The sequence below is a fragment of the Peromyscus leucopus genome, chromosome 5 (genome assembly GCF_004664715.2).
Source record: "Peromyscus leucopus breed LL Stock chromosome 5, UCI_PerLeu_2.1, whole genome shotgun sequence".
In the NCBI taxonomy this organism is placed as follows: domain Eukaryota; kingdom Metazoa; phylum Chordata; class Mammalia; order Rodentia; family Cricetidae; genus Peromyscus; species Peromyscus leucopus.
In genome coordinates, this window is record NC_051067.1 from 118,858,844 (window position 1) to 118,875,353 (window position 16,510).

The window sequence follows — 16,510 nt, forward strand, 5'->3', positions numbered from 1 at the left end:
GGCTATTTTGATGTCCATTTCCGTGTCTTTATACATGTTGTCATTAGGATACTCTTACATGTGTAGACAGAATGCATGTTATGGCCATGTACACATACTGGAGATCAGTAGCAGTTGGAGAACAAGGAGCTAGTATTATAAAGATGGAGCAGCTAAGAATCCATTTCAAAAAGAACCTCGAAAACACTTATCCTGTGTCACCAGCTGACTGCCATATGCTCTATGCTATGCAGCCTGTCTCTTGTCTTTAAAAATATAAATAGGAAGCTTCTAAACTGAAAACTTTAATTTATAAATGACTCTGCTATGCCTCATAACCACCATTAATAAATGATAGAGTTTGCTATCTCCCGCACCCCTAGTCAACAATCCAGCAATTATGACAGGTCCTGTGTTATGCAACTACCTCATTCCACAAGCCTGGCTAAGTCTCTAGATAAAGTAGAAGGTGTGTGCAAAAAGGATGTTTCCCCTGTTATATAGAATGGCTCAGTTTCAAGGTGACCATCAAAAACTCTCGGGAAGTAGTGGGACAAAGGAGCCCCACTGTGCTGAATTTTCTGCAGGAGGACACTAGTGGTACACAGGTGGGTATGTCAGGCCTGACCTGAACCACATTGACTGGGGCTGTAAAGAGAGTCCTTTCTCCTACGCTGGAAGAACGGCTCTGTGACCTCTCACCCACGAGGGAAATCAGAAGCTGCCTTGCTGAGGGAGAGCTCCAGCCACTGTCCCACCCTGGGGAGCTGCTGATTCATTTCACAGATGCCCTTTCCTCATCACCCCGACCCATCCTCATCACCCCGACCCACCTTGGCAGCTCCCCAACTGCTCAGCTTCTGTCTGCGTACAAAGCACAGAAAAGCCTCCTCCCGCCACTCCTGCTAGAGGCTGTAAGGCAAGTCTTGGGTGTGTACTGCTGCACCGGATGCCCGGCTCTATGGACTGGGATGCCTGCTGGTCCAATAGAGATGCAACTCAGAGGCATTAGCCCTGGGATTCCACCAGTGTGAGCTAGCAACGACCTTAGCTGCTGAGAGCCAAATTATGTCATCCCTCTGCCAAATTCACACGCTGACACCCAACCCTCTATGATATGGCATTGATAAACAGGGCCAATTGAAAGTGACCAGGCTTAGATGAGCCCCAAGGGTAGAAATGGTTTAGGGTGGGAAGAAGAGAGCATGCCTCATTTCTGTGCCCCCCACAAACACACCGTGAGGGGGTGCAGAAAGACATCCCTCAACACAATCTAGCTGTGGCATTCTGACCTGGGGCTTCTGGCCCCTCCAACTGTAAGAAATGGTGCCTGTTGTTTACTCGGTCTCTCTGGTTATTTGTTAGATGATCCAAGTTATAATGAAAAACACCACTCCATATAAAAATTTAGTTCAGAAAGACAAACACAAGAAGGTCCCCTTGTCCTCTGGGACTATGTGTGAAGGTGGCCCAGTGGATGCCTGAAAGCAAGCCATATACACACACACACACACACAGAGAGAGAGAGAGAGAGAGAGAGAGAGAGAGAGAGAGAGAGAGAGAGAGAGAGAGTTTTCCTATAAATAATATCTAAGATAAAGTTCCACTTACAAATTAAACACAAAGATTAGCCACAGTGACTAATACTAAAATAGGTCATCTCTATTCCATTTTTAAGTTACATCACCATCACCGTGAACTTCTTCTATGTATAAGATCTACATACATATCATGGCCATGCTGGACAAAGAACTAATTCAGCCCCGGGTGGGATGACGTGGGATGGTGTGAGATTTCATCACGGCACTCAGAACAGCACACAATTTTGAAGTTATGAATTGTATATTTCTGGAATTTTCCATTTAACATTTTCAGACTGTGGTTGCCCACGGGTAATTGAAGCCACAGAAAGTGAAACCACAGATAAGGCAGTGGATGGGGATCGGGGGTGGGAGTGGAAGTGTGACCACTGTGTTCTGTCCACAGAGACAAACACTTCAGGACACAGTAAGCAAGAGCCATTTGACCCAGTCTCAACCCCAGCTCCACCCTGCAAGTCACCCTAGCAAGTGACTGAGCTCTTCCAAACCTGTCTCCCTGCCTAGAAAACACAAATGACCCCCAGACAAGTGGCCATCCCAGGGGCTTGTAATAAAAAGCATTGAGAAACAGACATGAACATTTAGATTTACCCAGTGTGGTGGACTTAGAATAAATTCAGTAGACTCTGAAGCAAGACCCAATGGTAGAGGTCTGTCATCCTAGAAGCTCAGTAAGCTGGGACAAGATCTTGAGTTCGAAGTCTGCCTGGGCAATAGAGTGAGCTGAAGGTCAGCCTGGGTCACAGAGTGAATTCAAAGCCAGCTTGGGCTACAGAGTGAGTTCAAAGTCAGCCAGGACAACCTAGTGAACCTCTGTCTCACAGTAAGAAGTAGAGAGAGACATAGACACCAGCTTAGTGGTGGAGCACTTGCCTAGCATGAGGTGCTAATGGATGGATGGAAGGATGGAAGGATGGATGGATGGATGGATGGATGGATGGATAGATGGATGGATGGATAATTAACAAAATCCAGCTTCCTATGGAAGACAGAGAAAATGTCCTGAGAAAAAATACAGGAGGCAGCACCTTCAGGTAAAATAGTGTGACCCTCAGGACACCAACCACCAGGAACAGTAAGGACACTAGCTGTGACTGCTGACAGAGTGGAAGGTCTGTTTCGACCATACTGTCATCTCAAACAAATGGCCACATGCCAAGCTACCAACAAGACTGAAGATATGGCTCTCTGGAGCCCAAACCTGAGCTCACCTACTTCTTCATCCTGCACCCAAACCCTGTTTTCCACCAGCCACCCTGTCTGTACTCACTTATCAACATCTGCTGTCTCTAATTTTACCAACACCTGAACATATGGAAAGAACCGCAAGACCCAGCAGTGTGAGCCACTGTGTTTTAAAAAGCAGAACAGGCCCTAAATACCAGCTGATTGCTAAAAGGGCGCTTACGAGGTTTATTAAGTATATAGAACATAAATCTGCCTGGCATGTAATTAATTCAAAATTACATGAACAGTAAACGTGTGATTAAATCTATATGAAATGTGGAGGCCCTCACTGGCATTTACCATGGAGGCTACAGGAGCTTTATTGACTAGCAATTTATCGCTCACAATACAGGCAAATCAGGAGTATGTGGACTGAAGTCTGGCTTGCTGTCAGTTTGTTGCTATGGGGGCCAGTTAAAGGTCCATCGCCTTCCAAGCCAGTGGCCAAGTGGGATTGTACTGCAAAGACCAAAATTTAACAGTGATACATATGTTTTCCCTTTCTGATCCATTTCAGCAGGTGGTTATGCACATGTATTTGTTCGTGAGGGTCAGAAGACTGCATTGAGTGCCTTTCCTCGGGTGCTATCTACATTAGGGTTTTTTTGTAATTAGCATTTTTATTAAAATGGGTGTTTGCCTGTATGTGTGTTTGCACACTATGTCCATGCAGTTCTTGCTGATGCCAGCAGAGGGCAAATGATGCCCTGGAACTAGAGTGAGAGATTGTCTTGAGCCATCATGTAGGTGATGGGAACCAAAGCCTGGTCCTCTGCAAGAGCAGCCAGTACTCTTAACCACTGAGCCAGCCACCTTCAATCTCTCCACCTTGTTTTTTGTTTTTTTTGTTGTTGTTTTTTTTGTTTTTTTTTTTTTTTTTTTAGAGACATCCTCTGAATTGAACTTAGAATACAAGGAAGAATAGCTGCTCAATTAGTGGCAGAGAGGAAACAGAACTGGCCAGGATGTCTAGAAGAAAACATGATATATGTACACAATGAAGTTGTATACAGGCAGGAAGAAAAATGAATTGGTGGCATTCCCTGGAAAATGGCTGCTAGTGGAACTCATTATGGTAAGTGAAATGAGCCTGGTTCACAAAAACAATTACTGCATGTTTTCTTTCTTTTTTTTTTTTTTTTTTTTTTTTTTTTTTTTTTGGTTTTTCCGAGGCAGGGTTTCTCTTGTGTAGCTTTGCGCCTTTCCTGGATCTCACTTGGTAGCCCAGGCTGGCCTCGAACTCACAGAGATCCGCCTGGCTCTGCCTCCCGAGTGCTGGGATTAAAGGCATGCGCCACCACTGCCCGGCTCATGTTTTCTTTTATAGAGAGAAATTAAATTTAAAAGTGTATGTGTGTGTGTGTGTGTTCATGAAAGTAGAAAGGAAATCATAAAAGAGGAAGACAGAAAAGATCTCAGGGAAGGTAGGGAATGGAGGGGGAATAGAGTACACATAACTGGAAAGCAAAAGTAGGGACTACCTGGGGAAAGAAAGGGGCCCAATGGAGGAGGCGAGAGAGAGGGAGTCGGAGTGAGAACAAAACAGGTTAGCATAGATATATGACAACGCCATGGTGAAAACTACCATGCTTTAAGCTTACCTTGAAAAAAAAAAAAGCAATTAAAAAAAAATAAAGAAAAGAGCTGAAAGTATACGATAAAGGTAACATACATACATCAAATGGACCATTTCTACTGTCCAGGCGTGTTCCCAGGGAAGCTCCCAAGGGGAACTTCCCAAGCTCCCATAGACCAACACTTGCACGCTGTCTCACCCTCCTCTACCCAAGTCTTTGGAGACACCCACATCCTCCCTTGGATGGCCAGTTTCAAAAGCAATCTTTCCGGCTGAGGTATGGCTCAGTGGGTAGAGCACTTGCTTAGTTGGCACAAAGGCTGGGTTCCATCGCCAGTACCGCATATATTGGGCATGCTGGTGCACACCTGTAATCCCAGCACTTGGGAGGTAGAGACAGGAGGATCAGAGGCTCAAGGTCATCCTCAGCAACATAGCAAGTTCCAGGCCAGACTGGGGTACACCGGACCTGTCTCAAAGCATCCAACCTCCCAGACCACGTCTCAGACAATAGGAAGTCGGCCTTGCTGGCTACTCCCTCACATAATCACCCTTTCTACTGGGTAGTAAGACACCAACAACTTAGGAAAGAATTCACATTTTTAACTTTCATGTGTCAAGCTGACTTTATGCAAATACAGCAAAAACAGAGCCCCCCAAAAGTCATCTTCATTAGGCTCATTTCAACAGATCTAATATTAATTCCCAGGCAACAACACTCATTGCAATGAAAAGACTTGATTACTCTATAGGGACTCCAGTGAATAGAGCCTTCACCAGGGCTGAGAACGGCTTCCTTCCTTCCCTCCCTTCCTTCCTCCCTCTCACCATCCTCCTTTCTTCCCTTCCTCCTTCCTTGCTTTCTTCCTTTGCTTCCTTCCTTCCCGCCCTCCTTCCCTCACAGTCTCCCCCCTTTCTTCCTTCCCCTCACTCCCTCTCCTTCCTCCCTTTCTTTCTTTCCACTTTTTAAAAATACTGTCATCTGCAATATATCTTCAGAGTCCAAAACCCCAACCTTGACCTTGGCAACAGAGCCACAGAGCACTGGAAGGGGACAATCAGCAGAGTGAGTGCACCGTGCTGCAGGGGGTCTGTAACCATCTGAAAGACTGAAAACAGCATCAGTCCTGGCCTGAGCTGGAGGACGCAGGAGCAGGCTTTTCCAGGGGCGTGGAAACACCAGCGGCTGGAAGGATGGAAGCCCACCTGCAGAAGGTGGAATTGCACAGTAGCTGTTCCCTGCAGTCTTGCTGCTGCTGCTGCTGCTGGCCAGAGAGAGGACCAGGGAGACCTGCAGTCCAGTCTGCAGTGTGTGACTTAGAAACACCTTGAGTCTGTGGGCCAACAGGAAGTTCTCCTTCATACCCATGGTCCCGGAGGAGGAGCTTTCATCCCACTTGGCTCATCCCACAAGAGGTCCACTGGACATTTGATGAAAGACTCTCCAAGGCCCAGCTTGTATGCTCGAAAGACATCGTGGTTTCACCAAGACTGCTGTGAGCTTAACTTCTGAATTGCAGCAGCATACTGGCCTCTTCACTTGGGCTGTGAATAGAGAGGGTGCCATCAGATCACACCCATGTTCTTCGGGTTGACCTTGCAGAGGCCAAGAACAGACCCGAGGGCAAGAGAGACGCTTCAGCTGGTCAAGGTGCTTGCCAGAAGCCTGATGGTCTGAGTTTAGTCCCCAGGACCCACGTGGTAGAAAGAACTGACAGCTGAAAGTTGTCCTCTGACCTCCACACACGTAGTTACAGGCATGGCATGCACATCCAAACAAGTGAACACACACACACACACACATATTCTCATAATAAATAAGTGTAATGTTTTAAAGCATTTTTAAAAAGAACAGGACTGACCAATAAGGATCTGTGTACACGTGCATGTGTATGTGCATATGTGTGTGCATATGCTATGTGCATGTATCCCTAGCACAGAGCAGGTCACTGCAGACCCCACAAAAGCAGTCTGTTGATGACCTCCTGAAGAGACCCATGCCCTCCCCCCACAGCTGAAGCTATCAAGCAACCAGACTGCCTGGGGCCCTTTGGTTTGGCCGAATGGTGCTATGAAGGGCACAGGGCACCTCCCGGCAGCAACCGGGTGTAAGCCAGGCAAGCTGGGAGCTCTGCCTAGTAAAGGCATCCCGGCCTTCCTCTCGGCCTTCCTCTCACACCGGGAGAGCTTCCAGGGATTAGAAAGCACAGCAGAGATAGCCACTCCATGAGCTTCCTGGGTGACTGAATCCACCAGGTCATGCCCCACAGCACAGAACCACCATGGGAAGCATCACTGGATGGGAGAACTGAAGATGGAGCTTAAAATCTGTGTTTTGTTTAAATTTGATAACTTCATGTTGCTTGTAGAAAGCAATAGGTTTTCTGTCGATGCTTTCTCTCAAATACAGCTTGTACCTTGTGTTCATTCTCCATGACCCTCTTGTGGTGATACATTGTGTACCCTAATAAACTGGCCTGAGGATCAGAGGACAGAGCCAGCCACTAAATTAGACATAGAGGCCAGACAGTGGTGACACACACCCTTAATCCTATCCAGAGATCCGTCTGGATCTCTGTGAGTTCAAGGCCACACTGGAAACAGAGCCAGGCAGTGGTGGCACACACCTTTAATCCCAGTACTGGGAAGCACACACATCTTTAATCCCAGGAAGTGATGTCTGGGCAGAGAAAGGTGTATAAGACATGAGGAAATAGGAACTCACTCTCTTTAGGCTGAGGATTTCGTAGAGGTAAGAACTAGTGGCTGGCTGTTCTGCTTCTCTGATCTTTCAGGCTCACCTTGATATCTGGCTCTGTGTTTTGTTTATGAAAAGACCATCTAAGATTCAAACAATACCCTCTCCTGATCCCCTACTGCCCCTTTCTTTTCCATGATGATCCCCTTCTACTTCTGAGAAATATGTATAATGTCTATACATTGTGTTGGCTAATGTCAGTTTGACAGAATCTAGATTCACCTGGGAGATGGGCCTCTGGCCATGTCAGGGTGGGAATTGCTTCGAGATGAGAAGGCTCTCCCACTACGGGTAGCACCATTCCCTGGACTGCATTCATGGAGAAACGCAGGTGAACCACTACATGTCTAGCTCTCCGCTTTCTGGTTGTGAATGCAATACGGCCCACTGCTCATGCACCTGCTGCCTCAACATCCCTGACATACTTAAGTGCTTTAAACTGGGAATAACTCTTTCCCCTTAGGTTGTTTTTGTCAGGATGTTTTGTCACACACAGCAACGGGAAAGGGAACCCATGTGAGCATGGGGCAGGGACCGTGTCTAATGCAGATTCCACATATGAAAGAAATACGATGTTTGTCTTTCCAAGTCTGGCTTATTTTTAACAGGATGCTCTCTGGTCCCATCCATCTTTATCTGCTCACCTGCTGACAGGCATCTAGGCAAGTTTCCTAACTCGCCTGTTATAAATGGGGCTGCAGTGAGTGTGGAGGTGCAGACATTTCAGCAGTGGCCTCACTTGGAGTCCTGCAGATGTATTCCCAGGGCTGGTGTGTCCGGGTCATTCTGTCACATGGGCTGATGTGTGGAAGACAGAGCGTGCCTGTGGACACAGCCTCCATTTTCACACGAGGCTGGGAGTCACTTTCCGTGGCAGGGACAGGCACTAAGCAGCTATGCCTGTGAGAGCAGTCAGTTCCATGGTGAGTGAAGCGAGTACCAGGAAGGCTGGGCGCTGGGCTGGCACCTATGCAGAAGGGCCTGCTGGGAAGGGAAGGCAGGCAGGGGCCCCAGGCTGCAAAACCCACCCCTGTTAGAAACCATAATTCCTGCCTGCCTCTGACCTGCCACCAGAGAGCACAGGAACCCCACACAAATGCTGCAGGGAGCACCTGACTCCTGTCATTGGGACCCTCGAGAGCTTGCAAAACCATTTGACTTATAACCCTCCCAGCGTTAAAGAGTACAGTGACAGGCAGGGACTTCAAAGACAATAAACTTAGAGATGGAATAGAGGTCACCAACAGTTAAGAGCTGGTAATTGCAATCATCCCATGAATGCTCACTAGGATACTGTCCTAGGCCTTTGCCTGCCTCCAACATTCCAAAGTAGGGCTGTCCAAGACACAGAGAACTTAAGCAATGTACCCAGCGTTGCACAGCTTGTAGAGATGAGATAGGATTCAAGATCCACCTGTCTGTCTCCAAAGCACGCGCGCGCGCGCACACACACACACACACACACACACACACACACAGTATCTAAAGGATTTCCTGTCAAATTTAATTTTGAGGTATTTTTTTAAATTAAAAAAAAATGTTGTTTTAATGCAGGAACACCATGTGATCAACCTCTGTCTAGTTGCAGATTCCAAATGGAAGAGGCAGGCCCCAACTTCTCCAACCCCGAGAATGAAGGCTGTGAAACCTGCTTGCACACCCCTCTTCCCTATCCACAACTGAAAAAAAAAAGAAAAAACTCCTCACTGCCCCCCATCCCACCCTACCCCACCAGCAAAAAAAGTCCTAGCAGCTGGTGCTGTTACAGAGGGAAAGGTCCCTAGTTGCTTCTGCCAAGGCAGAGCTGCTAGTGTGGCCAGACACACAGCTGTGGCCTTTCTTGCTCTGAGCAGATAGATGCTCCCTAGAGTTTGGGAGTGGGTGGAAAGAGCCAAAGGACACTCCTGCCCTCTAAAGGGACCCGGGACACCATCCCTGGCTTTAGTCTGGTTGTAGATGCGACTATGTAGGGGGGCGGGCCTGCAGAGGAAGAGGAGGGCCTATGAACAAACCCCCAGAAGGCTCTGATAACCACTGAGTCGGTGCACAAGGCAGCAGATACCCTCATTGTGGCACAGGCAGGCAGGAGGGATCCAGATGTGGATTTCGAGATTGCCATTTGGGGTGTGTCTTGGGGCTAAGAGCCATGAAGACACGCGGCACCCCTGCGGTTTTATGACCATGCTTAGCAATGAGTGATTGGTCTGTTTGGTTCTGCAGAAGAGGCCCCGGACTCCAGGCCCGGCAGTGCCGCCCCCCTCCCCCACCCCGGCCCCAGCTGGGTTGAGTAGAAGCACAGACTTCTCTTGCCTTCCAAAGCCTCAGTTTTCACGGAAGGGATCCTTAGACCGAGGCCTCTGCAGCAGGTAATCGCGGGCCTCTTTCTCTTTAAAGCTCTTCTTTGCAACCACAAACATGTATGTTTTTGATAAAGCTCTGAAAATTGTACTAGACCCTGGGGGATCCCAGTGGAAAGGTGGGTGTTGAGAGACTAGAACTCGGCTACTCCAGAGGTAGCCTGTGCTGTTTGTAACAATTACAGTAATACACCTGTACCCCCATTGTCGACACGGCCCGCCACTCGGGGGCTCATTAGTATTGTATTAGGGCTGCGTGGGGAAACAGATAATGGCCCATAATGAAAAATGCCAAATTTTCTATATAATAAAAATGAACTTGATTAATGGAAATCACTTTCGGGGAAAGAGTTACAGCGTGGTTAGAAATAAAAAATGATGTATTAATCCGACATTCTTACAGATGGTCCCAACCTCCTGACAACTGCTATTCATTTGAGATGCCATTAGCATGCATAATTATGCTAATTAAGTTGTAATTAAGCACCAATTCTTCGGAGGGCTTTTTTTGTCTATCATTCGCTACAACTCTATTGCTTAGAGTGCTTAAAGGCTTTGTGCTGGGTTCCATTCAAAAGGGGCTCCCAAATTTCTTAGGCAAGATTGAGCAGCTGAGGCAGGAATGGGAGCTAAGATCGTTGTTTTGGTTAAAGAAAAGTCAGTAAATACCAGCGGGGTCTGCCAGTTGTTGATAAAATAATGAACACTTTCCACCAAAATAAGCGTAGTTCAACCCGGGGCAATTACAATGAGAACAGAATGCGTCGTTACGGGTCGCCATAAAATCATTGTCAAAACACAGTGGTGGGTTTTAGTTCTTTCATTTAAAGAAAAGGGGACTTAAGAGGTGCATTCAATAAGAAATAATTCAGAAAAAGTGGCTTTCACTATTTTATTTAAAGGACCATAAATCAGAAGCCAAGGATATCTCCCGGGAAGGGGGCAGGGAGCAGGGCTTGGGAAGGCAGAGAACGAACTCTTTGGTTCCAAGTGCTATTGGGATGAGCCTTGTAAGTACATCGTAGATGACAACACTCAAGCAAGCTGGGATCTTTGTTCTGAAAATCTACAGAGGGAAAGGTAGACTTTTCCCCCACAAGAATCTATAAAACCGGCCACTTGACAATTTAACAATCAACGTCTGTCGGCCGACTTGACCGATTTCTATTTTTGTCCCCAAGTATTCATGGTGCATTTAGGACACAGGCCGGAGTTTTAGGTTCAGTTTTCTACACCTTTCAATGGCAAGGGAGCTGGTACCAACTCTGGAGCTTAGAACAAAGGAGGCAAGGTGGGCAGCAGAGCCTGGGTACATCTGTCTGGTGACAAAAGCCTGGCAGGGTGCTTGGCCTGCTGCTGTACCCACTCATCCTCTTCTTCCTCTCAATAGTCTTCTCCCAGAATCCAGATGCTAACTTAGAGATGCTCTGACTTTACCTAGCCTTGACTTTAACTGCCTTTAAAAGAAAACAAATGAAGCTGGCCAGTGGTGGTGCCCATCTTTAATCCCAGCACTCAGGAGGCAGAAGCAGGTGAATCCCTGTGAGTTCGAGGCCAGTCTGGACTACAGAGTGAGTTCTGGGACAGGCTCCAAAGCTACACAGAAAAACCCTGTCTCAAAAAAAAAAAAAAAGAAAAGAAAAGAAAAGAAAAAAAAAAAGTACTGAGCCTGGACCACTGTTGGTCACAACCCCATCACCGGTGGCCATGTGGCATGTGCCTCAATGGAGAAACTGTTTTGGAGGAAGCTTTGGATGGACTGCCTTGTGCCTCTTGGATGCCTGTCTGCCTCTCTCTTCAAACAATGACATCTTATTTTAAAAATTCCATAAGGGGCAGGAGACATCTCAGTTGGTGACATGGTTCCTGCACCAGCATGAGGACCTGAGTTCAGTTCCCTCACTAGAGTAAAAAGCCAGGCATGGTGAAGCACACTTGCAGTCCCAGCCTGGACAGGTGGAGACAAAAGGATCAGTGGGCCTATTGTCAACCAGCCTAGCGTACTTGACCAGTTCCAGCCCAGTGAGAGAGCCTGCCTCAAAACACAAGGTGGATGGCACCTAAGGAAAGACATCCGAGGTTGACTTCTAGCCTCCACACATGGGTACACACACATGCATGGACACTTACACACACACACACACACACACACACACACACACACACACACACACACACACACACACACACACACACACACACACACACACACACGGATACACATAAATTTCCTTGAAATGAGAGCTTTGGTTTTGGGGGGGTTGTTTTTTGTTTTTCTGTTCCAACCTCTGCTTGAACCTGGCCTTTGTATTTTGTTTAACCTTAGGTTTCTGGACAACTTACTCCACTGTGACATGGATGCTTCAAGGCAGCCATTCCTTTGGTTTAACCTCACATCTCTGCCTACGTCACAGAGTGGAGAGAGGCAGCTCTAGGTAAACTGCCCTGGAAGTCCACAGCAGCCAGCCCAAAGCTGCCCAGGTAAGTGCCCCAGAAAAACATTCAGCTGCTTGGACCACAAGTCCTCATCTATGCACAGGACACCCACTCACTGCTCAAGACATCTCATGTTAAGATCATGCAAGGGAAGGAGAGATGAGGAAGGGACCACTGTGCACATGTGTGAAGCTCCTGCTCAGTGGAAATGCCTGGGGCTAGAGGATCCCCACTGGTGGCCAGTGTTCAAATGTAAGCACTCTGTGGATGAAAGTACACTTCAAGTTCACTCTTAACAATATTCACTCTGCAGCTGCTCTAACCCCACAGAGTTCTAGGAATCAGGGATATAGCTATGAACAAGCGGTCACATTTGAATAGGATTTCAAATGTAAGTGCTGAAAATGAGGAGGAAGAGGAAGAGGAGAAGACAGAGATAGGGCAGAGGGCAGCTGGAGTTCAGGGTTGCTTCGGATGGGAGGGTTGAGAAAGCCATCATGTGAACAAACCTGAAAAAGTGTGCAGTAACTTCACACATGTAGTGAACTGCTTGTGTGTAGGTCCTGAAGCAGGAATGGGATGAGGTTTGTTGTAAAGAGGAAATGAGTAGTTATAGGGGGGCCTGGAGGTCTTTGTGAGCTGGGGCAACCTGGGATGTTAACTACACAGGGTTGTTCTCCCATGGGAAGGAATGCAAAACCTGTTTTCCACCTAGAAGGCTGGAAAGGACATGCTTTCTCACCTGGTGACCTTTGCACAATCCATGAGGACAGAGCCTTTCCAGCATCAGACCCTTCTCATCAATTTGTTTTTCTCAGTCAATCTTCAAAAGCTATCTTTATGGAAGGTGTCACATGTACTTTACAAGGACTTTTGATATAGTCTGATCTGTATTTAGTTAATTTGTTTTGTTGTGCATGTGGGATTGAGTTAATCATCATAAGAATAGTTTCCACCAGCTTGTGCTGTGTCTAAATATGCATAAAATAAAACATCTGATGTCAGACTCCTGGAGTTCGAACCAACACTGGCTACTGAGTCTTGTTGCACTGAACTTAGCAGAGACCCCTGCAGGCAGTCTCTTAGAAAGCAGAGCCTGGTGGAGGATGTGCATTCCTGGGAGTGTGTCTCTAAAGTATACAGCTTGTCCCCAGCTCTTCCTGTCTTCTTCCTGTCCTTCTGCTTCCTGGCAGTTAGGATGTAAGCAGCTTTCCTTTGTCATGCCCTTCCATCTGGCTCAATACAGTTGCCAGAAACCACAGCCAGCCACGATGAGTGGGTCACTCTAAAACCATGAGCCAAAGTAAATGTTTTGTCATTTAAGTCATTTTAATGAGGATCTGAGTCCCATCCCTGAGACTAACATAGTGGAAGGAGAGAACTGACTCCTACAAGTTGTCCTCTGACCTCTACACACAAGCCGTGGCTCAAGCACACACACACACACACACACACACACACACACACACACACACACACACACACACTGTTAAATACCTTACACAGATCTATTTATAATAGTTTAAAGGGGGAAAAACCACAAAGAACATAAAGTTGACCATTTGTGTATATATAAATTGTATAAACCCTGAGGCTCACTTCAGGTAGAATATTTGCATCTATGAGAAAGAATAAAATTATATTTATGTAAAAATGCAAAGAGCAGAAAAGAATTTGTGATATGCTACAGTTTTTATGAATATGAGTGTTTGCCTGAATGTATGTATACACACATGTGAGTGTTCACAGTGGCCAGAAGAGGGTGCCAGACACCCTGGAACTAGAGTTGAAGACAGTTGAAAGCTGCCATGTGGGTGCTGGGAATCAAACCTCAGGGCTTCTGGAAGAGCCTCCAGTCCTTTTAATGACTGAACTATCTCTTCAGCACCTATATTACCCTTTTAATCTGAGAAACAGATAAGAATGGTTTACAGTTTACAGTTATAAAAGCATAGACAGACACATACAAACACACACACACACACACACACACACACACACACACACACACACACATGCTCATGATTCAGCTATAGCATGCAAGTGGAGGTCAGAGGACAACTTGCAGGAATCAGTTCACTCCTTCCATCATGTAGGTCCCGGGGATGAAACTCAGGTTCTCAGGTTTGTTGGCAAATACCTGTGCTCACTGAGCCATCTCAGTGTCCTCCTATTTGTTTATATTAAATAACTCTATTGTCAATATCACCTTATTTTTCCCTGAAAATACATTTGCCTAAAGCTATTCATCAAGCAGAGGTACACAATGACAACCAATACAAGAAACTCCCCCCAGTGAGCAGGCTCTAGCTTCTGACACTTCTTCTCTCTCAGAGAAAGTACCTGGGCACTTAAGAAAGGGTGTCTTCAGATTGCACCAGGAAACATGGCCAGTGGCCTTCAGACAAGTGGGAAGGTAAGAGTTGCCAAGGCTCCTGGAGCCACAGAAAGACCCAGGAGCGCACCTGAAGGAGCTGCTGTTGGCCAAAGATGGGACAGTTGGACTCTTGGGCCTTTAATTGAACACATCAGTCACATGTCTGTGGATTATGATGACATGTAAAATATCAGTCACATATGGAGGATGCTGGAAAATAACTCACTATTTTTAAAATGAGCAAATAAAAAGAAAAAAGGTAAGTATGTTCCCTCCTTTAATAAATAAATTGTTGCTTGTGGGAAATTTAAATTAACAGGAAAAAGAAAGGGAGAGATACACAGAAAAGGATAAAAATTCTTTTTATAAGAATTCCAGATATATGTTTAAAGATTTATTTTATTTTTATGTTCATGCACTTTTGTGTATCTCTTTGTGTATGCACAAACATGTGTAGGTACCTGTGAAGGTCAGAAGAGGGCAACAGATGACCTGCAGTTGGAGTTACATATAGTTGTGAGCTGCCTAATGTGGCTATTAGGAGCAGAACATGGTTCTTCTGCAAAAGCAGCCAGTGCTCTTAACCAGTAAGCCATATTTCCAGGTGGCCAGATATTAAAAAAAAATTAATAAATAACAGACTTAAGAGTATCCCCACATTGAACCCTTTAACAAAATAATGGATGAGTGTAAAGATTATTTATGTCAACTTGACAAAAGTCATCAGAGAGGAGGGAGCCTCAATTGAGAAAATTTCTCTATAAGATCAGGCTATAGGCAAACTTGTACAACATTTTTTAAATTGATGATTGATGGGGGATGGCCCAGACCATTGTGGATGGTGCCATCCCTGGGATCGTGGTCCTGAGTTCTATAAGAAAGCAGACTGAGTAAGGCATATGTGGATCAAGCTAATAAGCAGCATCTCTCCATGGCTTCTGCATTAGCTCCTGCTTCCAGGTTCCTGCCCTGCTTGAGTTCCTGTCCTGACATCCATTGATAATGAATTGTGATGTGGAAGCAATGACCTTTGGTCATGGTTTTTCATCTCAGCAATAGTAACCCTATAGCTAAGACAACCATTAAGTGAAAATCTGGTGGGGAACATTATAAAAAGTGGGATTGGGCCAACCATGTCTTGTCCACTGCTTGATTTTAACCTCATAAAAATAGATACACAGAGGCCTTTCATACCTCCTTGTAGATGGTCTCAGTGTTCCCCAGTGAGGTTCTAAAGCAGGGAATTAACAAGGCAACTCCATGTGGTTTATCAGGTAGTTAAAAGGAGATTTATTTCGGGGTAACTTCCAACCAGTAGAGGGGTTGGTTACAGGATCCAGGAGAGGTGAGGTATAGTCCAGCGTGATTCTCTGAAGAACTCTCACTTCATCTGCAATCCAGCATCCAGGATCACGAGGAGCCAAGAGCACTGGCACGTACAAATCTTGGGTCTTAAGGGCTGCCCTTGACCATGCCCCAGGGGCAGGTCATAGGTAGGCATGTCAGCTACTGGCTGCCTCACTAGGGGCAACGCTTCAAGATCAAAGCTGGAACAGCTACCCTCTACAAGGTTCAGATTTGAAGGGAGAATCAAAGACTAACAAGATGGTATAACAGGTAAAATGCTTATTTCTAAGGCTGACATCAGTTCAGTCTTCAAAACTCACATAGTGGAAAGCAAGAACTGAGGAAAAAGAAGACAAAATAAAACAAAGACAAAAGAAAATTGAAAGGGAGAATCAAAAAGCTTCAGCAGGCCACTCTTGATTAGGCATCTAGTGTTATCACTGATCATCCAAGATGTCTAGTCTTTCACAGTTTTCATGAGTCCATGGAGCAGAAACAGAGTGGAGATCAATAGGTTTTGATCCTAGAAATGCAAGGATGGCTTAACAGCAGAAAGCAGTCATTTCAGATGATACCAATGAAACATCTTACACAAATCACTATCAATTCACACCAGAGAATTGGAGGAGATTAAAAAGGTAAAGGTTTGCTTGAGAAGAGGGTTTAGAGGATTGAAACTCGGGGCCTTGTTTGTGATAAGCAAAACTCTACCCCCTGAGCTGCAACCCAGTCCAAGAAGAAGAAAAAAATTTCCCTTGATTCAAAGTGATTTATGAAATCTTGTTGTAAAATTCAAACCCAGATCCAACATATTAGAAACATTGTTTTTAAAGTCGGGGAAAAAGATTGCAG